The sequence below is a fragment of the Protopterus annectens genome, chromosome 12.part0 (assembly GCF_019279795.1).
Source record: "Protopterus annectens isolate FY-2018-M chromosome 12.part0, PAN1.0, whole genome shotgun sequence".
Taxonomy (NCBI): Eukaryota; Metazoa; Chordata; order Ceratodontiformes; family Protopteridae; genus Protopterus; species Protopterus annectens.
Genome location: NC_056746.1, coordinates 157,426,841 through 157,452,771, shown reverse-complemented (window position 1 = coordinate 157,452,771; position 25,931 = coordinate 157,426,841).

Sequence of the window (25,931 nt, the reverse complement as noted above, 5' to 3'; positions counted from 1 at the left end):
TAGGATGGACAGCCTCAAATTTTTCCCGATCTGTCTTGTCTTGCCCTCATTGAGGCTAGATGTAACTTTTGAATAGGGTTTTATGGCAAGGCGTTTAATGGTCTACAGACTGATTGCCTAGTACTTACATATAAATCTATGAACATCCTCTCCTCTACTAATTTCATCTACAATCTCCCTTATTATAATCAAAATCTCCCGAGTCTCCTTTCCCTTTATACCAAAATATCCTGAAACTGCACCTTGTCAAACTGTGCTTGTACAGTCTTCATAAAAAATTATAATTTGTGTTATTTGAATTAATTGGTCTCCAATATCTAATATCATTTTTTCTCACTTTTTATAAATAAGTTTTAGCACCCCTTCACATATCTCTTTCTTAATAATCCTTTATCTAACCATTCAATCAAAACTTAAAAAAAAGTTCTTTTACTACACATCTTGTCTTTTATAATTCCATAACTCATGCCATATATATATATATATATATATATATATATATATATATATATATATATATATATATATATAAAAAACTCTTTTAAGTGTTTTGTTTAGTTATTCCAGTGTGATCTATATTTTAACAATTCATCTGAAAATTTCTTTATAGTACATTTTTCTTTCTATATTTCTCCCCTTTTTGTACATAAAAGCTGCACATCCTTTAATAGCTTTCAAAATATATTTCTGCATCTGTTTAATTTCAGCTCAAAATTGTAGCTCGGTTGTTACTCATTGATTGGTTCATGTGGCAGTCTATCAAGGAACTACCAAATAACAGCTATGGCATTTAGTTTATCATTCTTTATAAAATCATGCAATCATAAGGGTACTTTAACTGTACCAACTATGGTTTGTTTAATCAGAATTTAATAGAAAGCTACACTTTCTGTAAATTGCACCTTCTATAATATAAGTGGTAAGGGAATCTGACAAACCCCATTTAATCCCCAATTTATTAAATGTATTATGAAAAATAAAATTTTCAGGTATTGCCAGAAGGGGGCATGCTTACACTGAAAAGCATCAGATACTCTTGTGCAGTGGTTTATTACCTCACAGCTCAAAGTAGTCCAGGGTTCATTTCTGACCTCTGGCAATGTCTATATGGAGGATGCATTCTCCCCACAGTTGTGAAAGTGTGCGTGTGTGTATGTGTGTGTGTGTGTGTGTGTGTGTGTGTGTGTGTGTGTGTGTGTGTGTGTGTGTGTGTGTGTGTGTCTGTGTTTACCAATTTAATGAGGTATGGGCAGTTGACTTACCTGATTAGCAAGCATAACTCTTAAATGTTTAGTAACCTATCAATTTAAGACTCATCAGGCAGTTTTTAACATTTTTCAGAGGAGTTTATAGCTCATTGCCTCTTCAATCAGGCCCCAGGATTTTCAAGGGAGTCCCTCCCTTTATTTCAACTTAGTTTTGTCATGTATAGGAACTTAAGTAAATGTTTTCAAAGTGGCACAATCTATAAAATGATAAAAACTGAACAAGACAGCACACAGTGACATTAGGGAGAGACTTGTCTCTGCCCAGTACCAGTAGGACTGCAGACATTGTCCTACCTTACTTATGTGGCTTTAGTGAAGTAATTCTGGGATGCAAGATGTTTGATACCCCCCTGAGTAATTCTAATTCCAGTTTAAAAAATAAAATGGGTATTTCAGTGCCTGATAAACTGGACAGTTATCTTCAGCGGTTCAGATGCATTAGGCTGAGGACATCAGTAGCAGCTAAAAATGTTCTACTTCTCTGTGCATGCTCGTACTTTGTTCTCTCCCTTCTCTCTCTCTCTCTCTCTCTGTGTCATGCATACTTACTCCGGACATTTCACATTTGACCTCATTGTGTCTACAGCCAGCCAGCTCCTATGCACAACACAATTTGCTCTTCCTTTTCATTTTCAGAGCAAAGACAACCTAATATTCATAATAGTAATATGAAACAGATGGGATCATCCTTCCTTACCCCATTTAGCCGCAAAGAGAGAGTGACTTCCCGATATATATATATATATATATATATATATGTGTGTGTGTGTGTGTGTGTGTGTGTGTGTGTGTGTGTGTGTGTGTGTGTGTGTGTGTGTGTGTGTGTGATCAGCAAAAAGTAGCTTTTATCTTTTTTTTTTTTTTTTTTGAGGGGGCAAAAGGAGATCTTGATGATGTCATCACTATGTAACCTTTATGTTCGTAAATTTAACAATATCATAACCTGTGAATTTTCCTGTGCTCAGGACCCAGGCAGCACCAGCTCTATCTCAGATTACATTTATATAATAAAGCATAGCAACACAATCTCTGTTGCAAACATTATACCTTACAAACCATGCCAACACAAGTGTAGCTGCAAAATTATACATCACTTTTAATATATCTAGTCATTGTCAGTCAACCATTACACAGCTCATTCAGATCCTGCCTTCTTTTAAATCTTGTTCCTCCTCTACATGTATCAATCCCACATTTCCAAATTTTTCCTGTGTAATTTCCTCATACCCTTTTCCAAAGATCCCAGTACTAAGTATTTTATCTCTGTGTTTTTATGTCTTCTTGTGGGCATAGACAGTAGGCCTCTCAAGACTGATGCCAAAATGCCCTCTACATCAGGAAAGTCTGTGCACTATGTAGTCTGCCCTCTATACCAATAAAATCTGTGCATTGTGTATGTCTACCAATATCCCTGACTTGATATGAACTTAATCTTGGTCCTACCAGACTGGATACATTTTGTCTGAAGTCCCTGGGTCTTATTATTTTCAGGAGTACTTAGACTTCATTAAACAGATTGGTGGGTTGCCATCTAGATTAAAAGAGGTTTTAATAACCCCCATTCTTAAGACATCAATGCTGTATCCATGGAGTCTAAAAAAATCACCATATCTTTAACCACCATTTTTAATGAAAGTGTGGTAAGGAATGAATTTATGTCTAGCTGTATTGCTTTTTGAAATTCCAGTGTTCTTAATATTTGTTAGTCAATGTTTAGAGTTGACCCAGTGTGGAGACCACACTGGTTAAAGTAGTAAGGGAGCTTCTTACATGGATAGATCTAAGCTTATACTCCATGTTGGTCTTACTTGATCTATTGGGTGCATTCACTAACATCAATTCTTGTTAGAGTTGGAGCATTTGGGTACCCACTCTCACTGTCTTCGGTGGTTTTCTAGTAATTTGTCTCTCACCTATCATTATGTCAGTTGTGGGGTTAATTTATTCTTGGAGTTTCTCTGTAATATTCAGGGTGCTTGAGGACTCACTGTTATTTACTGGATACATGTTCCGTCAAGGCACCTCATACAAATTAGAAGGTTTCCATGTAGATGATATATGCTTATCTCTCCTTTTCTCGGGACCAGACCATCAATTTTACAAACCTGGAAGATTACTTGGATTCCAGTTTTAGCCAAATTAGTATAGATTTACTTAAACTCCATCCATTTTAAGATAGAGGCTAAATTAGTGCACACCACTGCCCTTCCTACTACCGTCTCCTAGGCTCTGTCCTTTAATCTGTTATAGGAGAACCACTGGGAATTTGTGATTAAGGTGAAATATCTTCATCTTATTTGACAGTGAAGGACCAAATGTCACTGACTTGAAAGTTTTTTTTTTTTTTTTACTTGATTCTGAAAAAATAGCATCTGGACTACTTTTGTACAGTGTACCAGGGCCTCTTGAGTACAGACCTTACCCAGAATTCCATACATAGAATCATCCAAGTTTTTTTCATGTAACTCCCATTTTGTGAAATCTGTGGGTTCTGGGGAATCAGCTGCCTTCCCTAATCCATGCAAAAGAGTCAGATTTCATTTAGGTGAACCATCATTTACCATCTCTTTAAGAGTGTTGCTAATTATTTTAATACTGCTCAATATTCTGGTTTTCTTAAGATGTACTTATTTTGTTGTTATGTTGCTATTATTTTGCCATTTATACAACAAAATACTAAAGAAATAAGCATTTTAATAAAATAAACTAAACGAGTGTAAACGTCAGTGCTTTATGCATTAAGATTTTTGAGTTCTTTACCACCTGAGGCAGGGAAGGGGCCATAAGGATGAGTTGCATTCTTATCCCTCTGTGAAGGCTTGGGTAAATCAGTTCTCTAGAGTTACTGGGTATGATTGTGTGTGCATCTTTGTCATTTCATTTGTTCATAACATATTGTGAGGGTTTCTGTAGACAGGTGTAGTTCCCATATTGTTATCCAATTGTTGTAGTATAAATATCTTTTACTAACAATTATATATTTACAGTAAGTAATCAACAAAGTGCCATTGGACTATAAACACACCTGTACTTCAGATCTACCCAATTACCAAAATAAGTACCGTTAACCAACTTCGTAGTGAAGGCAATCTAGTCTCCTCAACCTTCCTCGATCTGTCAAAGCCATTTGACACTGTATCCTATACCAAACTCTTAAATCTTCTAGAAGACCAAAACCTCAACCAGACAGCAATAGCCTGGTTTCTTGACTATCTGGATGGCCATCAACAAGCAGTATTATGGCAACAAAAGCTCTCCTGTCTACTGACCATTTCTGTGGGAGTCCCACAAGGCTCTATCCTTGGCCCACTCCTTTTCAAAATCTTCACAAACAAACTCCATACAGCTATAAGTGACACCGCACTCATACAATATGCAGATGATTCAACCCTTATATGTTCTTCTCCTACCCTCCAGCAACTAGAACAAATAACACAATATTAATTTGCAGCTATAGATACTTGGCTAACTAATGCTCAACTAATACTGAACCCCCAAAAAACGAAACTAATCATATTTCACCCTACTAGAGCCCCTAACACCCCATCCTGCATTAAAAATTACCTCAGTCAATAACATCACCAAATCCCCAGTTTCTAGTACTATGTTGCCAGGGGTCACTATTGACCAGAATATGCTATTTGACACTCATATTGCCTAGTCCATAAAAAAAAGTTCACAAATAGCTAGGGTGTCTCTACAGAAGTAAACACTACCTCACAGCAGACACCAGAGCTACTATTGCTAGAACTCACCTTACCTCAACCTTAATTTACTCATCCCCTATTCTTACCAACCTCAGAAAGTCAGATTTAACAAAACTAGAAACCTGTTATAATAAAGTATCAAAATTTGCAACAGGCGCTAACTATAGATCCCACCACTGCCACTCTCTCAGAAAACTTTCATGGCTTGAATTCCCTGCATTACTTAAAATTCAACCACCTCAAAATGGGCCAAAAGATATTAAACCAGCCTGAAAGAACTACAGCCCTAAAGAACTTACTAGCTCACTAGTCTAATAAGGGGACCCTTCGCTCTAGCAATAAGGCATTACAAGTTGTTATTGTTGTGTCTTTCGGCTTTTCCCAGTTAGGGGTCGCCACAGCGGGACTCCGGTCTGCTAATGATTGGCAGTTGATTTTTACGTGCTGAGTTGCCAGCCCTAACGCACAACCTTCAACGAAGGTACACCCATTCACACATGTCTCCATGCAGAAGACGCTCTAACTGAGAGTTGAACCGGTCAGCGTCTTACTGTGAGGTGACAACACTACCGCAGCACCACCACCACAGACCAATAAGGCATTACAAGAAGAAATAGCAAAAAGCAAAAAATCACACTGAAGAATCCCTCTACTCATGTAGCGTCAACAAAGTCTGAAATAGCCTTCCATTTGACATTATTTCCAACACCAACATAGTACAATTCAAGAAACTATTAAAAGCCCACCTATCTCCTACATGGAACTGCTCATGTATTGAACCTGGCTAAAATAACAAAACTGGAATAAAACTAGTTCAACTAACAGACTGGCCAAACTACTGCCCCAGGCTAAAAGCAGCCTTCTAAATTATCCTATCGCTATCTGACTGACTCCAAACTATCTACAAACGATCTAAAAGTAAATCCCGTTACCGTTTTCTGTTTTCTCTCCATATTCATCTCCCTTTGCAAAACTCTTAGCTCAAGCTTGCATATATTGACCAATCTTGTAAAGCCTGTATATAAAGGATTCAGCTCAAGCAAGTCTGTTTGTAAGAATTATTATACCCACCACTAATACCTCTAACTACTAGTCTGATTCATTTTCTATTTTTTGTATACTGTATATATTTCCAAAAATTGTAATATGACTATTTTTGTAAGAAATGCTATGAAATATTAATATTGCTCTTTTAAGAAACACTTTGTAAAATGTTAACTTGCTAAATTGTTAATTTTTTTTCTCATTCATTGTATGTCTTGGAGCTTTTCTCCCCAGGCCTCCACTGAAACTGGACTTGTTGTTCAGTCGGACTTTCCCAGTAAATAAATGTAAAAATAAAATAAAAAAAAATACCTTTACATAATTAAAGGTAAAGCTTGTTGGGCCTATAATGAATATCAGTTTAAAATAATCTTGCCTTACGGACCATTTTTAACAGCACAGATAGGATGATATTTTTACTCAGATAATCTAAAAGTGATGACTGATTAACCTTAGCACTTTTCTGCATGCTTTTCCTTTCTTATGCCTGGCAAACACCCCTCCAATTCAATCACACAAGCAGATCATCATGCAGGTAGATTGAAATGGAGTTTGCCCCCCCCCCCCCCCAATACATCCACACTCCTTGTGCCATGGAACTGGCTGGCTACTCCATAGCACTTTGGACTTTTGCCTTATGTGAAATTCTTTCTAAATTTTCTTCCAGAGAAACCAAAGGCTAAACACCACTTCCCATTCCTAACTGCTGTGAGTATTTGGGCTGTAACAACATGTTAAGCAAGCAATAATGACCGTCAGGATGTATGTCTGTGTTATTGTGGAAATAACGCACCCCTGGAAGGGTATTATTTCCACAGTAACAGTCAATAATATTTTTAATGTATCTTGCCTTTTGAACTGCTTGCAGCAGTCAGCACTTTCTCTCTTTCTCTCTCATGCATGCATGCACAAACATGCAGGCACACATACACATGCTTTGCTTACTTTTTTTTAATTTAACTTTTGCTTTTATTTTACACTCATTAAAGAGTAAAGCGCTGCTTAGCTAGTGCAAAAGAATGGTAACCATTTGCTTTTTTCCATCCAGTCTTCTCTACAGCTTAGTGCGTTGCTCTGAAGTGGTGGACTTGTTTTTCAGTGAGCATTACTTATGCAATAACACCCTGCTGGAGAATGTTCATTCTCTAGAGAGTAGCCATGTACAGGTCGTCCATTCTCTAATCAATTTTAGCCAACTTGTAGTGACTGCATGTTTAAATCAAAGAATAGCTTTTATTCTTTGTTAATCCTTAAATATATTCCTTTTGCAATGCTAATCTGGAGCTGCATTCTCATTTCTGTAAAATTGAAAGGCGTACCTCTCACAGTACAAAAATATAACTCACTTAACTTTACCCAGTACATAGTGTACAGATAAGGTTACATTGTGTTAGACAGTTACAATGTATATCATTCCAACAGCACTAGTACACTGCATGACCGTGTTACTGTGTCTACAGTTTAGAGCTAACTGCTGCAACAGGTATTGTCTAAATTTGTAATTACTAATGCAAGACTTCTGTTCAGTTAGGAATATACAAAATGACAAATTGTATGGAGTATAATGTATGCTGCAGTTAAAAAGAGAAATCAGTACTGTGATCCCCCCCCCCAAAAAAAAAAAAAAATATATATATATATATATATATATATATATATATATATATATATTTTTTTTTTTTTTTTTTTTTTTTAACTCCTACTGTTTTTGTTCTATCTCATATTTGTTTGGATTACAAGACTCTCAATTCAGTATGAAAGAAAAGGCTGTTGAGGTGAGATCTATGCCTGGCATACAGGGCATTGTCAGACTCCAGTCTGATGGACCTCCTGCATATCCATAAAACAAACAGCACCAGAAATACCCATTCTAAAGGCATAAACCTTGCCTGCGATATAAATAGAAACTGCTGGAGAGACAGGTTATGTATCCCAGAGACTACCCTGTCTATGAAACAGGCTCTCAATCCATGTGAAACAGAGTTCCTCCCTAACCTAATTCAAGTGTAACTTGGACAATTAGATGGGGAACAGGAAATTCATCCTTGGCTTGGTACCTATGTCTCTAATAGATACAGGCAAACTGTAAATGGTTCATTTCCCAGGCCCTTGCTTGTACATGTTTCACCTCCCAAGCCTCTGCTTACACTTATCAAAGGTACCAGAACTTGTCAGAGATTTGAGATGCATGGCTAGGCTTAAAAAGGCCCTTGTGGTCATTAGTCTAGTAAACACCTATGAACACGTTTTGCATATTAGCACTTTTCAACACTGTTACAATGAACACCTATTTAAGATGATATTTTAGTGAGGTTCCAAATGGGTTAACTGCAACAGGGTTTGTCTCTTTTTTTAACTTATGCTATTTATTTATTATTATTTCCACTATTTTACTCACATATTTATACACTAAGTTCAACTTATTTTATAATGATAGTAAGAAACTCCAGAGTATGTTTTGAATAGTCAGTAGTAATTTTTTGGTGGTGTGGGGGGGGCAGGTAGGAAGGACCAACCTTGCAGATTTGTTCTGCCGACCAGAATGCATGTCTTTCATGCCTGATTTATCACAGCTCATGCAGATACAATAGTTCATGCATTTTTCTGTTATATTATTGTTTCATTATCGCCTGAATATTTTTCCATTCTTGTGTCTTTTGCAACATTTCATGCATGGTGTTTGTTTTGCACCTATTTTGTCTGTCAGTGGCTAAATCAACAAAAATATGCCTCAGACCTATTTTAAAAAGTACAATTTTAGATTAATTGCATTTGCATAATAGTAATAATTTAACTGACAGACTGAACTACACTTTTGTTTGTAGTAAAAAAGCAAAATAGCAGAATGTTCACTACTTTTTATTACTGGAGGGGGGATGTTTGCTTACATATTTATTATGTTCTTTCTGAACTGTTTCTACATTCATAAGTGGTAACAACATTACCTCAGGATTCTTTGTGCAGCTGGACTCAAGATGGTACATTAAATCCTAAGGATTCATTCTGTTCTGTGCATCTATAATGTATGGAAAAGGCCAGTAAGAACAGTTACCACAGGGGAAAATGTTTGCTGACATATTAAATATGTTGTTTCTGTGTTGCTTCCACATTCATAAGCAGAGTGGCAGCATTACCTCAGGATTCATTTATACAGCTGGAATCAAAATGGTGCATTAAATCATAAGCAGTTGTTCTGTTTTATGCATCTATGTCTGGAAGGGGGCACCAAGAAGAAATCAAGTGTTTAATACAAAAGTCGTCTGTTTTTAATATTCATTTCAAGTTTATTGAGCATACTTGCAACTAAAACAAGAATGAACACTAACTAACTATAAAAAGGTAGGAAACCAAAGACAATGAAGTGCAAATAACATGACAAATAAATGTCATCTTGAAAAAGAATTGCAGGTAAATCAACTGACAAACACCTTCTTCCTCCTTATTTTAGTTTTCGTACTGATATTCTTGCAGCTGTAAATATTGACAGGGATTCATAAAGGTTACCACAAAGAGTAGACTACATGTACACTAAGTGTAATCTTTGTGAGTGACTAGAAAGCACAAGTAATGTGATAAGAAAGTTCTTGAATACATATTGTGTAGACTTGTGTAGGCTTTATGGAATCTGTCCCTCAGTTAATTTGGATTGATATGTTTACTTTACTTTTAGAAATTGCTGAGAAATTTAATAGTTAAAGTCAGCATTTGCAAAAGAACCTCCAAACAAGTCAGACTATAGTAGTGATACTACACTGCTGTATTATTATTGTACAAGCCTTTTGTAAGATAATGCATGAAAGACCAGATAAATGTGCTAATAAGCAATCAATTATTAAATCACTTCCACAAAATAGCAAGAAAATACTTGTTTAGACTGATAGGAAAGTTAAATTTACACCAGAATAACTTTATAATAGCTAGTAATAAACTCATGCTTTTCAAAATAGCATTATTAACTTGTTATTAAGAAGACTTAGCCACGTAATATGCAAACAAAACATTTATAGCAGCTATGTAATTGTTTCTTAACCTATTTATAACAAATTAAAAACATCAGTAAGGCCTTTACAGAAAGATTCTGAGGATGATTATAGCCTGCATGTAAGATGTCATAATGATAATAATCAGTGAGCAGGGGCATAATTATCCACTTGACTTTAAATCTGTGTGGGTTATGTATCGTTATATATATATATATATATATATATATATATATATATATATATATATATGCAAAAAAGGCATATACGTAGGTCATTACTGTGTTATGAAATGTACTGTATAAGTCATTATTAAGGAAGCGTAAACAAATTTGTCTCAACAAAGAGGAAGATAATAGGGGTGCATTCAGTGTGATAATGGGATGTAGCGGGTTTGTAATAGGTGAGATACAGAGCAAGGTTTAACATCTGACTCTACTCTGTGGACTTTTCTTTTGCATAGACTGAGAGACAGAGAAGGATAAGGCTTTAATGATTATGTCTAAAGCAATGAAACAAAGTTTTGTTTTTAGATAAAAAGTGTTTGAATATATCCTTGTATTTGCAAACAGCCTTTTATGCAAAAATAAAACTTTGTTTCATCACTTTACACATGATCTTTGTCTCTGTAAATTAACCAATTGAGGTACCTATGAAGTATTCATAAAGCATTAATGCTGGATTATGTTTAAAGATACACATTAAAAAAAAAAATATATATATATATATATATATATATATATATATATATATATATATATTTATATATGGATCCCCTTCACTTCACCGACACGCACAACGCCGACACGCAAATCACCGACACCAAAAGACCGACAACACAGATGACCGACAAGGTGAGAACCTGACGGACTCGGTAAGTGTGCGATAGAGTGAGGGATTTAGTGTTAGGGAGCGGACAGGTAAGTGTGCGATAGTGAGGGACTGTAGTTTTAGGGGCGGGTTAAGTGAGTTAGGGTTAGGGTGCGGGTAGGGTAAGTGTGCGATAGTGACGGACTATGTGTTTAAGGGTGGGTTAAGTGAGTTAGGGTTAGGGTGCAGGTAGGGTGTGTGTGTGCGATAGTGAGGGACTGTAGGTTTAGGGGTGAGTTAAGTGAGTCAGGGTTAGGGTGCGGGTAGGGTAAGTGTGCAGTTGTGTCGGACCGTAGGGTTAGGGTTTGGGTTAAGGTTAGTGCATGTATGGTTGTGTGTATTGTTGGTATTGTGTGTTATCGGTCTTTTGGTTTCGGTGATTTGCGTGTCAGCGTTGTGTGTGTCGGTGAAGTGAAGGGGATCCATATATATATATATATATATATATATATATATATATATATATATATATATGTATGTATATATGTATATAGATCTACTTGACATGACTGAAAACTCAAAATATCAAATTTCATTTGACTGAGACCACAATACCTAATTTTCAAAATACTGAAAACTCATTTGATTGAGTCTCATTATACTGAAAGCTTACGATACTGAATTTCAAAATATTGAATTTTAAGCTATAGATGTGATGTGTGCTTCCTTTCACCTGTGACTTGCTTGTGATAAAAAAATTTCTGTAACTTACAGTGCTGACTGTCAGAATACCGATAGTAATGTAGAAAGTGATGTTGTAGTGTTTCTAAATGTGGGCATGTCTCTTTACCTTTTTATGGGAAATATCTACAGTAATATGGCAGATGTTTAGTGCACTCCCAGCAGTAGTGGCAGCGTTTAGAGTACTCTAAGGAAAGTTAAAGGTATAGGCCCTTTTCCCCACTGTAGTGCGATCCTGGAGTTAGTATATATATATATATATATATATATATATATATATATATATATAGGTCTACCTGATAACGCCGAAAGCTGGAAATGCCAACAACGAGAACACCGACACCGAAAGATCGACAATGGAGATGACCAGCAGTTGAAAATCCCGATGCTGACAACACTGACATGTCAAATGAGCGGAAGTATGTAAGTATGCGGTAGTGACGGATGGCAGGGTTAGGGTGCGGGTAAGATAAGTGTGTGATAGTGACAGACTTTATGTTTAGGGTGCGACTAAGGTAAGTGTGCGATAGTGACAGACTTTAGGGTTAGGGGCGGGTTAAGTGAGTTAGGGTTAGGGTGCGGGTTAGGTGAGTGTGCGATAGTGACAGACCTTAGGGTTAGGGTTTGGGTTAAGGTTAGTGCATAGATAGTTGTATTTGTAAGGTTTAGTGCAGGTTTGTAAGGTTTTTGGTGTGCTTGTGTTGTGTGTGTCCTTTTTGGACAGGGAATTTGTTTTGTTTGTTGACTGTCGGGATTGTGGTTTGTCAGGCATTTGAAGTTTCGTGTTTTTGAACTTTCGGTTTTGTGGTGTCAGTGATTTCGTTGGTTGTCTGTGGTTTTGCATGTCGGTGTTTTCAGGTAGTCCCATATATATATATATATATATATATATATATATATATATATATATATATATATATATATATATATATATATATATAGTTTGGAGGGGTGGAAAGCACAGCTCTCCCACCTAGTTTGGCTTTATATCATCCAGTTTCTGTTAATAGGGTAAGTAAAAATTAGTTTTAAGTTTTGGAAAGAGTTAGTCATTGGTGTTGTAAGTGTGCATGTCTATGGCTTAAAATTCAATATTTTGAAATTCAGCATTGTAAGCGTTCAGTATAATGAGTTTTCAGTATTTTGAAAATTAGGTATGGTGGTCTCAGTCAATTGAAATTCAATGTTTTGAGTTTTCAGTCATGTGAAGTAGATCCATGTATATAAGTATATATATATATATATATATATATATATATATATATATATATATATATATATATATGGAATATATCTCCTCATTTTACACTCCTCATATCCCAATTGCCTGACAATTTTTTTACAAAACTGACAGCTAGTGTATGCAAACCTTCACAATGCCTGTAAACACTTATAGCTGTACAGTTTATGGGTAAATACAAAAAAGGAGGTAAAGTATAAAAGAACTGACTTCAGCAAGGGGTCACCCCTCTGTAACTCCCGTATATGGGGTTTGACCCCATGCTCCTCTTCCTTTCTTAATCTTACCCAAGGCTGTTGCACCTCAGTGGTACTGAGATCAGGAATAGACATACAATAAATAAAATGGCCACTGTACCAACACTATTCTGGCATTTTCAAGTCATTATACGGTGGATGTCCTGGCAGTTATTGTACATGGAAAATGTGGTTAAGGACTGAGAAGTAAAAAATTGATGGCATTACCTGAGGTTTTCTCCCGGTGCCTCTGGTGAAAATGGGCATTTTAGTTTCCAGATAGGCTTTTCTGTTTAACAAAAGCGAATAAATAAATAATAAACTAATACAATTAAAATGTAAAACCACCTGTAGAGAGAAAGAAAAAAAGTAATCTGACTCAGGTGTACTACTGCCACCTGCTGTTGAGAACTGGTATTCATGCAGGTGTCACAGTCTGGAAGGATGCCTCATAACAATGCTGTTAGCATTATCTGTACAAGTAAGCCTTAGATGTCACAGAAAGAAAATTCCAGAGGAAGAAACAAAACATGAAATTATTCAGGTCAACATCAGGGAGTGCTGTACTGGATGGCCAAAGTGTCTGCATCATTCCGTATACACATCCTCACTCAAAAGTTACACATGCATGAGCGTGGAGGAATTCCAGCAAACCTGTTGGCATAGATGTATGCGTAGGCAAGTTATGCAGCCCCCCAGAGTGCCATTCAGCTAGGGCTGCCTTTCTGCCATTTTATTTTATTTATTAAGAAATGTGGTGACAATGTTGCTTTATTTTTAAAAATTAATTAATTAAAATTAATTAATCAATTAATTAATTAACAAATAAATAAAATAACCATCCAAGGTACCCATGTTCAAAGCCACATTGGAGCCCTATGAGGGAGGTGGTGTGCACCTGACCAGTCAGTGTGCAGAACTTTCTGCTCTTTGTGATCACATGAGCTTCCTGGAGCAGCAAGGACTAGAAAGTCAACAAAGTTTCAAAAGCAAAAAAAAGAGAAGTAGAAAGTCACTGCTGTCAGTAGCTCCTGGCAAAAGCATGAGGTAAGTTTTTTTTTTTTTTAATATTGGCACATAACCAGGTATTAAATGGAGGACCCATCAACTGTACCTGATTTTGTAGAATATCTCTGAGTAGTTTTGTAGAATATCTCTACGTTTGTTTTTATATATATATATATATATATATATATATATATATATATATATATTGTGAATTAAATGCTCTATACCACACTTGCAGATGATTACTACAGCTTCAGTGTGAATATAGCAGTACGACCACAGCATTAAGTATTTAATGAGCAAATGCTAGAAAAACTTTTTGTAATATAACATTTTCTTTAAGTGAAATAGGTTAAGTTTTGTAAACTTCATACTAGAATTGCCTGTTTCATACCTTGCAGTATATTCCAAGTAGAGGTGGAATTTTACCTCTGTTTTTGTATAGAGGCGTGTAGCTGAAGGACCTATTAGTATAAAGAATATAGAATTGACTGTCACTGCTCTGTGGGAAAAAGTCAAGAAAAATAGCAAATGACGTCACACTACTTTAGAAGATATTTTACTTTAATCTTCATATCACAGAAAATTCTGTCTGAAGCATCTTAATTTGGAACGGCAAAAATAACAGTAAAATTCTAAACTGTGCATCTTTGTTTGGTGAGAATATAATTAGAAATCATTTGTACTGGTTGACTTTCCTTGGAAAATTACTGAGACTTGCAGACCCATCACTAATGATAGAAATTTGAGTTTCACTTTATATATGTTATGCAAAACCAGTTATGCTATCAGCTCTGTAGGTGTATAAGAGCAACATTTAAAACGCGCCCAAATTTAAGGCCTTTGTCCCTTCCACCCACAATTATTGCACTAAGAAGTTAACAGAGTGATTGACTGACTGAATTATAAATGTTGGGAATCTGATGTGTATACAGATAAATTATCTATAACTGCTGGGGCTGTCAGTGAAGGAAAATGATTACCTTTGCTTTACTCTTTATCCACCTTGCAAGATTAATGTGAAGCAGCTTGGAATACTTTAATGTATGAGACAAAGCTGCCATTACGTAGCTATCTTTTGTTACCACATTCAAACTTCTAAAATGTCCACAGACGTGGCAATGACATTTGAGTCAGGGTGGGAGCTGTCTGGGAATGAAAGTAACTAACTCTCATGGGAAGAGAGATCAGTAACAGACATAAAAAAGCAATGTGTCTCACTCTTTCTCTTGGAGATTGAGAGCTCAGAGAAAAAAATTAATTTCAAGCAACAAAACACCACTGCTATACGGAGTAAGAAGCAGTTTCACTGTTTAAACTGTCACTTATATGGATTTGCAAAACTAAGTGTGCTTTTGTGTGAAGTAAGATGAAATACTTTATTGCTGTGACCATTATTATTATTATTTTGGGATATTTGAGGTGTACACATTCAGCAAAGTGGTAGCAACTGATGGGCACAGAGGTCATCTGTGGATACAATCACTGCTAATCAACAGTAACTGATCAGTTGTGGTGGGAACACAAAGTACTGTGTTTGCTGAAATCAGTGCAAAACAGGTATTGCATGTGTGCTTTTGTGAAAGAGAGTTGCATTGTATTAACTACTTAGCCATAATTTCTTTCACTTTGGATTACAAGCACTGGCACTGGACACAATAATGGCTAATCTGTGGCAGTATGGCAGGAGCAAGGAGTGTGTAAAAAGAAATGACCAATGGCAAACTGGAGCAGAGAGTACCACTGCCATCTCACAACACATGGCTCAGATTGAGTCCTTTTTAATGGCTTTTTCTATGTGGAGTCTGCATGTCCACCATGTCTCTGTGTAGGTTTATCCATGTGATCTGGTTTCTACCAACAATCCCGAGAAATTATGTTGGTGAACTGGTATTCCTTCAGTTTGCAGCCCGTGTGTTTGTGCATCTTGTCCTAGACCTGGTTTATCACAGGGGTGTGTGTGTGTGTGTGTGTGTGTGTGTGTGTGTGTGTGTGTGTGTGTGTGTGTGTGTGTGTGTGTGTGCATGTTTGAAACTAATATCACTTATATTTATCTGTGAGCATGCACAATATTACACAGCAGCGCTAGCCACCAGCTGTGTAAAGCTTGGCTCTAGATGACTGTCACTGTTTAAGGGGCACCCAGACCCCATGTGCAGAAATGGGGGGAAAAGGGTTGTGTATGGATGGATGAATACACAATATTGCCAAGTAAATACACAAATCTTCTGGACAGCTGTAATACAAAAGGACAGTTAGTAAGTCATTATCTTTGAAAAATAAGGTGTGCAGTTTGTCACAAAAAAGCCAGGGCCTCACAGCTTTTATGGGCCTCACAGTCTTAATACCCCAGGCTGTATAACTGGACTCTGATTCAGACTTCGTAATTGCTTCTGCTCTAAACTCCATCTAGTCTAATCCTGACCTGGCCCAAAGATCTGCATAGGTCATCACTGTAGCTTGTGAAAGCGGGAGTGGGATGGTTATTGTTTGTCTTTCGGCTTTTCCCGGTTAGGGGTCGCCACAGCAGAACTCCGGTCCGCTAATGATTGGCATTAGATTTTCACGAATGCTGAGGTGCCAGCTCAACATTCAACCTTCAGCAAAGGGCACAACCATTTACGCATGTGTTTCGAACGCCCACCCAACCGCGGGGAGGACATGCAGACTCCACACAGAAGGCACTCCCCACACTCCAGCCGAGAATCGAACAGAAGAACCTCTTGCTGTGAGGCAGCAATGCTACTGCTGCACCACCGCGGATGTATGGTCATTAAGACTAATTTTTCTTACAGTCAAACACTCAGATGTGTGGACAGAAGGTTAGCATAGCTTTGGTTTGGACTGGGGAAAGTTTGGTCATTATTTCTTTAGGTTTCCTGTCAGGCCTCAGAGGTGTACACAGAATATCACTACAGCTTTGTAGCTGCACCCTGTGGAGGTACCATGAATCAGCACCTCACCCCGCCCCCTCAGAGTGAAAAAAAAAAAGAAAAGGAAAAAAAGCACTTTACTGTGTTAAGGTTATTACAGACACCCCCTGAATAAAAGATGTTCTTTCTAATGACACATCAATCAGGTGACCGGATGCACAAACACACACACACACACACACACACACACACACACACACACACAAAAAATCACACACACAAAATCACAAACACACACACACACACACACACACACACACAAAATCACACTCTTGTTTAGCCTTTTAGGTCCCATTTCTGTATCCTGCCCTCAACTGTCCTCCATTTTATTAAAAAGAAAAAATAATTACTTCTTGTTATAAACTGTAGCACACTGTTGCTACAGTTTATACTTTGCCTGCATGAACGCTACAGTACTAAAGTTTTAGTTAAAAAAAAGTGATATTTTTTACTTTTAAACTGTTGCAAACTGCTTGTTACAATGTAGCAGGTTGTTATTTCAGTTTAGACTACCCCTGGAGCACCACAGCACTCAGGGTTGACCACCAATGCAATACCGTCTTTTAAAAGCCGGTATTGCATTAGAGATTTGGATTGACTGATCATGCCCCCCCCAACATTTTGCACCTAGGGCAGTTGCCCCTTGCACCCCACTCTAGCTACACTACTGCATTGTGGAGACTGGGAGCAGTGCAGTCATCATTTCTTTAACTTTCCTCTTAAGCTTCAGAGGTGTGCATAAAATGTCACTACAGCTTGCCTACAGTTGTTGGAATGGCTATCTGTTGGGGTATGGTTGAGATGACATGTTGTATCTGTATTTGACAGTAACCACATGAAATGCAAAACTGTGATCTTTATTGCCTTGACTTTCCTCCCCAATCTTACAGCAGAGGGATGCACAAAAGGTGACTATCTTTTTTTTGACTGGAGGTGGGGAGGCAGGCAGTACTTCTAAATATGGCTTATGTATCTTCATAACCATTTGTTTTCTCAGTTTACTGTGAACTGCTGTTTTGTCAAACACATTTTTATCAAAAATAGCACATCAAATATATAGCTAGGACTACTACTCATTGTATTCTTTTATCCCTAAGGAAAAGTGAGGTTGTCATTATGTTAAAATAGGCACCAGTATTCCATGTTTGTATATATATATATATATGTATGTTTGTATGTATGTATGCATGTATTTATTTATTTATTTTTGATAACTGTCATACTGCACTGATCAATACTGAGCAGCTTGAGACCAGCCCAGCTGAAATACAATACATTTCACAAGCAAAAAAGGCAGAAATGTATGTGATAACAGAGCAGTCCAGATTAGTTATGTAGTAAAACTGCATATTTACATTATTGCAAAAAAAGCAGAGTGTAATATACAATAGTGACATTACTTTCTAAAGCGGGTCAGCTTTCAGTAATTCTGTGAGATGAGAAGACAAGTGCAAAGGAGATAGGGATATGATGTTACGTGGTATGGCCTATGTGGACATGGTGTTACGTGGTATGTCCTATGTGGACATGGTGTTACGTGGTATGTCCTATGTGGAAGCAGATGCATCTGGCTTGGATGAAGAGATGCTTTTTGAGCTGCTGAATTTGTAGTTATTAACTTCCATTAGGTCAGTTGGGAGAGCTTGCCAAAGAGCAAATGCTTGAGAGGGGAATGCATGTACAGTACTGTGGATATTGGTTCTAGATTTCAGACATAGTACATAAATTGCGCAGTGTATTCAGCTAAACTCAGGTACAATATTTTAGTATGTATGCCACTCCTTTACAATGTAGTTCGTTCTGTGACTAACGTATTCTTTCCTCATCCACTACCATTTTTCTTTAACTGGAGGATGAGATAGCCAGGTAGATACACAATGAAAAAAACAAATCTTTATGCTTGTTATAATAGTTACTTAATGATTTATAACTCCTGCATCAGTTCTTCTTTGTCCCTTTTTTCTTCTGGAAACATGGAGGCACCTGTTCTTGCTTGAGAGATGAACACACACATGCCAAACTAAAGTTATATCATCCATGGGAGTCAAGTAATGAGGGTCACACAACTCCAATGCATTTTCTGCAATTGGGATCATAGCTATCTGCCCATTAGTCAATGCATTAAGAGGTGTGGGTGTTGCAGGGAGGTTTTATCTATGTGTTTTTGCAAGGCTTTACTTAGGATGTCAAAAATGGTCTATATTACCATGTTGACGGGGCTGTTCTTCACATATACACTTCTTCTTCTTTCGGCCCATTAGGGGTCGCCACAGTGGATCAACTGTTTCCATTCCTTCCTGTCCTCTGCATCTTGCTCTGTCACACCAACCACCTGCATGCCCTCTCTCACCACATCCATAAACCTTATCTTAGGCCTCCCTCTTTTCCTGTTACCTGGCAGCTTCATCCTTAGCATCTTTTTCCCAATATACTCTGTATCCCTCCTCAGCACATCTCCAAACCAACATAATCTTGCCTCTCTGGCTTTGTCTCCAAACATTCCAACCTGGGCTGACCCTCTAATATACTTATTCCTAATCCTGTCCATCCTCGTCACACCCAGTGCAAATCTTAGCATCTTCAACTCTGCCACGTCAAGCTCTGACTCATGCCTTTTTGTCAATGCCACTGTCTCCAACCCATATAACATAGCTGGTCTCACTACCCTCTTGTAGACTTCCCTTTCACTCTTACTGGTACTCGTCTGTCACAAATCACTCCCGACACTCTACTCCACCTACTCCATCCTGCCTGTACTCTCTTCTTCACCTCTCTTCCACACTCCCCATTACTCTGAACTGTTGATCCCAAGTATTTAAACTCATCCACCTTTGCCACCTCTACTCCTTGCATCCTCGCCATTCCTCTATCCTCCCTCTCATTCACACACATATATTTTGTCATAGTCCTGCTGACCATCATTCCTCTTCTCTCTAGAGCATATCTCCACCTCTCCAGGGTCTCCTCCACCTGTTCCCTACTCACACTACAGATCACAATGTCATCTGCAAACATCATAGTCCACGGGGACTCCTGTCTGATCTCATCTGCCAACCTGTCCATCACCATTGTAAATAAGAAAGGACTCAGAGCTGATCCTTGATGTAATCCCACCTCCACTTTAAACGCATCCGTCACTCCCACCGCAGACCTCACCACTGTCACACTACCCTCGTACATATCCTGCACCACTCTTACATACTTCGTTGACACTCCCGACTTCCTCATACAGTACCACAACTCCTCTCTAGGCACTCTGTCATATGCTTTCTCTAAGTCCACAAAGACACAATGCAACTCCTTCTGACCTTCTCTGTACTTCTCCATCAACACTCTCAGAGCAAACATTGCATCTGTAGTGCCCTTTCCTGGCATGAAACCATACTGCTGATGACTAATCATCACGTCCCTCCTTAACCTAGCTTCCACTACTCTTTTCCCATAACTTCATGCTGTGACCGATCAATTTAATCCCTCTGTAGTTACTGCAGCTCTGCACATCACCCTTATTCTTAAAAATCGGTACCAAAACACTTTTTCTCCATTCCTCAGGCATCCTCTCACTTTCCAAGATTTCATTAAACAATCTGGTTAAAAACTCCACTGCCATTTCACCTAAACACCTCCATGCTTCCACAGGTATGTCATCTGGACCAACAGCCATTCCATTCTTCATCCTCTTCATCGCTATCCTTACTTCCTCCTTGCTAATCCACTGCACTTCATGATTCACTATCTGCACATCATCCAACCTTCTCTCCCTCTCATTCTCTTCATTCATCAGCCCCTCAAAATACTCTTTCCATCTGCTCAACACACACTCTCCACGCTTGTGAGTATGTTTCCCTCATTATCCTTTATCACCTTTACCTGCTGCACATCTTTACTAGCTCGGTCCCTCTGTCTAGCCAATCAGTACAGGTCCTTTTCTCCCTCCTTAGTGTCCAACCTTTTATACAACTCTTCATATGCCTTATCCTTAGCCTTCGCCACCTCTCTCTTTGCTATGCACCTCATCTCCTTATACTCTTGTCTACTTTCTTCATCTCTCAGACAATCCCACTTCTTCTTCACCAAACTCTTTCTCTGTATGGTCTCCTGTACTTCTTCATTCCACCACCAGGTCTCCTTGGCTTCACATATACACCAGAATACCAAAATCTCAAACAGCCACAAAAGTGATTTTTTTCCCAGGGAAAAAAATTGCTTGGCCATTGTTGGGAATTTGCCATTTCTTCCACTGTAGTGTGATCTCAGAGTTGCTATATTTAAGTAGGGTGAGTGTATGGGGTGAAGCCCCCCCCAATTCATTGCTTCTGTCGGTTTGTTTTGCTTTTTGTTGGCCCAGTGATTTTTTTCCCTTGGAAAAAAAATCTCTTTTGTGGCCAATCAAGATATTGGTATTACAGTGTGTATGTGTCGACATAAGGGTGTTTGATGAACAGCCCTTTGGCTCATGGTAATATAGATCCATCAAAACCTCTTATTTCTTCTTTGTTGTATAAAAGTAAAGGAATAAAATAACTTTTTTCATACCTCCTGTCCCATAAAGGTGAGCTCATATAGGTTCATAGGTTCATAGGTGTGTACTAGGCTAATGGCCCTTGGGCATTTACAAGCCTAGTCATAGGATTACCCTGGCATAGTGCCACCCGACCTTAGTTCCCAGTGCCTCTGTCAAGTAGAGCCACTGGAGTTATCCTCAGGGTGAATTTTCTGTTTCCTATCCACTCGTCAAGATTTCTCTTGAAGAGGGTCAGCAAGGTGCTCTGCTTGACATGTATGGGAAATCTGTTCCATAGCATGGACAGTCTCTGGGTTATGAACCTGTCCCTCCAGCATGTTCTGTTAATTGTGGTAATGAAGTTGAGGTCTCTGGAGCATGTGGTGTGGGGAGATTGGGATTTCTTTAGATGTACCATTTCTAACAGAGCTGGGTCAGACATGGCTTTGTTAGTCAAGCAGAGATCGCCTCTAAGTAGGTGATATGAGACCGAGAATAGTTGGAGTTTTTTGAGTCTGTCCATATAGGACAAGTGTTTAAGGCCTAGAATACTCTTTGTGAGGTACTTTTGTGGCCTCTTCAGTTGTTGCAGGTGTCTAGTGAGGTACATGCCAAATGGGGCATTGTACTCAATGACTGGCCTAATGAGGGAAGAGTAGAGGGAGACAATGACCTCTTTCTTCTTGGATGCAAAACCCTTAGTAATGAGATGTGCCACATAGAAGGACTTTCTGACCACAGTGGCAATGTGGTGATCAAAAGAGAGGTTGCTGTCAACCTGTGTTCTCAGATCTCTTATAACGCCTTCTGTGTTCAGTGGACTACCATCAATGTGGTAATTCATTGGAACCGGGTTTTTCCCAAAGGGGATGATGATACATTCTTGGGCATTGAGCTTAAGGCCATGGTTTTGACACCAATCATTGGTCTTAGTGAGGCCATTCTGTAGGATGTCAACATCACTTGGATAGTTAATAACAGCTTCCAACTTGCAATCATCTGCAAACTTTGTCAGCCAGAGTCCCTTCATGTTGGCCTGGACTTCAGAGACGTAGATACAAAACAGAAGAGGACCCAGGACCGAACCCTGTGGGATTCCACTCATGACTTGTTGGCAGTCTGACCTGGAGTCAGCTACTTTCACACTGTGGGTTCAATCTGTGAGCCAGTTTGCAACCCACCTAGTGATACGGGGTTGATGCCAAGCTTAGTGAGTTTTTCTTTGATTCCTGGGTGGGGAAAGGTATCAAAAGCCTTGGCCAGATCAAGGTAGGCTGTATGAACCACCATGCCTTCATTCACAGCTCTGGTGACTGACTCAAAGAAGCCGACCAAGTTGAACAGGCATGATCTACCCTTCACAAAACTAAACTGCGTGGGATCCAGAGTTTGGAGTTTCCCTATATCCTTGTTTATTAGGTCCATGATGATGTGTTCCATAGCTTTGCATATCAGACTCGTTAGGCTAATGGGGTGATAGTTCCCAATGTCTGTAGTTGCTCCTCCTTTGTGGAGAGAGATGACTGTAGCAGTGCGTAATTCAGTAGGGGCAAAGCCTGAGGTGAGGCTGTGATTATACAGGGCACACTGGTGCGGTGCCAGTTCACTCTGTAGTTCATGTAGAACACAACCAGTGGTATTGTCAGGTCCCATAGAAGCTGTATTCTTGGCTTTGGATAGTGCTGTTTTAACCTGTGCAGCAGTGGTACTGGGTGCTAACAATCTACTGGTATTGTGATTGGTCCTTTGAGGGGAGAGAGAGGGGTAAAGTTGGCACTGAATCTGTCGGCCAGTATACTGGCAATATCTGTTGACTCGGTATAGTAGGTACCATTGTGCAGTAGCTAAGAGCAAATCTGGGTATTGCCGTGGAGATTCTTTACATAACTATAGAAGGCCTCGTGGTTGTCTTTACTATCTGCTGCAATTCTGTTTTCATAGCTAGCTTTAGAGGATTTGATGAGGGAGCTCAACTTTTTGTTGAGGCTGATAAGGGAGTTTTTCCATTCTTGAGAATTCACCTTATCCCGCATCAGTTTCCTCCTTCTGTTGTAGAGTTTGCTTATGGCATGGGACCACCAGATTAGCTTCCTTTTTTTGGAGGAGAGCATCTTGGTTCTACTGGGTTTGGTGAGATCCATGCATCTGTGTACATATTTGTACAGTGCATTGGTGTATGATTCTGCAGTCACGCAACTATTCTCCATTTGCATGGGTGCCGTGAAGTTAGCCACCTCTATTTTTAGTTTCACAGTTTCATAGTTTAGTACTAGGCTATCTGCCCTGGGGCATTTGTAAGCCTAGCCATAGTGATGTGGCTTTTGCCACCCCATGAAATGGTACAAAAATGTACAGAATAAATTTAGAATATTGTGCCTCTGTCTAGTAGTGACACAATGAAGGTCCCCTTATATAATAGAATTAGTTTACTGTGCCCCTGTCTAGCAGTGACACAGATGTGACCCCTGGGGTAAACTTATGATCTCCCATCCACTCATCAAGATTTCTCTTGAAGAGAGTCAGTGAGGGGCTCTGCCTAATACGAACTGGGATCCTGTTCCAAAGCATGGGAAGCCTCTGGGTTATGAATCTATCCCTCCAGCATGTCCTATTCATACTTGTGCCGAGGTTTAAGTCTTTAGCTCTCGTGGTCCTGATGGATTTGGATTTTTTGAGATGGAGCATGTCCATCAGATCCTGATTGGACATGGCCTTATACGTCAGGCAGAGATCACCTCTGAGCAGGCGGTATGCTACTGAATAGAGCTGAAGTTTCTTTAGACTGGCAGAATAAGACATATATTGGAGACCCTTGATCCTCTTGGTGAGGTACTTTTGTGGTCTCTCTAGCTGTTGCAAATGCCGGGTGAGGTACATACCAAATGGAGCATTGTACTCAATCATGGGTCTGATGAGGGAGGAGTATAGGGGTACAATGACATCCTTGGATCTGGATGTGAATCCCTTCATGATGAGGTGTGCAAGGTAGAATGTTTTTCTAACCACTTTGGCAACATGGGTGTCAAATGAGAGGTCACTGTCGACTTGGGTCCCTAGGTCTCTGATTACTTTTTCCATACTCAGTGGGTTGCTGTTTATGTGATAATTTGTGGGTACTTTGTTTTTCCCAAAGGAGATGACTATACATTTTTTGGCATTTAGTTTAAGGCCGTGACTCGGGCACCAGTTGTCCATTTCTGTGAGGCCTTTTTGTAGGATGTATGTGTCCACTGGTGTATCGACTATGGCGCCTAGTTTGCAGTCATCTGCGAACTTTGTCAGCCACAACCCTCCCATGTTTGCTTTAACATCTGAGAAATAAATGCCGAACAAGAGGGGTCCCAGGACAGATCCTGTGGGACACCACTTGTGACTGGCTTTGAGTCTGACATTGCTCCAGCGATTTTAACTTTATGGGTTCTGTCCTTTAGCCAGTTTGCAACCCATCTAGTGACATAAGGGTTTACGTTTAAGCTGTTGAGCTTATCTATGATGCCTGAGTGGGGTATTGTGTCGAAGGCCTTAGCCAAGTCCAGGTAGGCTGTATGGACTGCTTTGCCCTCATCAATGGCTCTAGTGACTGTTTCGAAAAAGTCAACCAGGTTCAAAAGGCAGGATCTGCCCTTTACAAAGCCGAACTGGGTGGGGTCAAGTGTCTGTAGGTCCCCTATGTCTCTGTTTATGAGTTCCATAATGATTCTTTCCATAGCTTTGCAGACCAGGCTGGTTAAGCTTATGGGGCAGTAGTTCCCAGGGTCTGTAGAGGTACCCCCTTTGTGGAGTGGGACCACTGTTGCTGTACGCCAGTGTTCAGGTACATATCCTGTAATAAGGCTAAAGTTAAATAGCATTTTTATGTGCGGGTTTAGCTCCTCTTGGAGTTCACGTAGCACGCAACCCGGGATACCGTCAGGTCCCATTGATGCTGTGTTTTTAGCTTTGTTGAGGGCGGTTCTCACTTGGACATCTGAGATGACAGGGAGATTATATTCAGCTGGGATAAGTATTTCTTCTTTTGGGGGTGAGGGAGGGGAGAAATTTGCACTGAACCTGTCAGCCAGAATGTTGGCAATATCTGTGGGTTCAGTGTATTTTTTGTTGTTGTGAACTAACTCTGAGCATATCTGAGGGTTTCCACCCAGGTTTCTAACATAGCTGAAGAAGGCTTTGTGGTTATCTTTAGTGTCCTTAGCAATTTTTCTCTCAAAGTTGGCCTTGGATGTTTTTATGAGAGAACGTAGTTTTCTGCTAATGTTGATCAGAGATGTCTTCCCTTTATGGGATTTTGCTCTGACGTGCAGTAGCTTCCTTCTTTTGTTATACAATTTGTTAATGGCTGAGGTCCACCAGACAGGACGCTTGCCTTTGTTGGAGAGGGACTTGGATTTATTTGGGATTGCATGATCCATGCATTCTTGGAGATGTCCATAGAAAGCATTTGTGAAGGATTCCGCATTGTG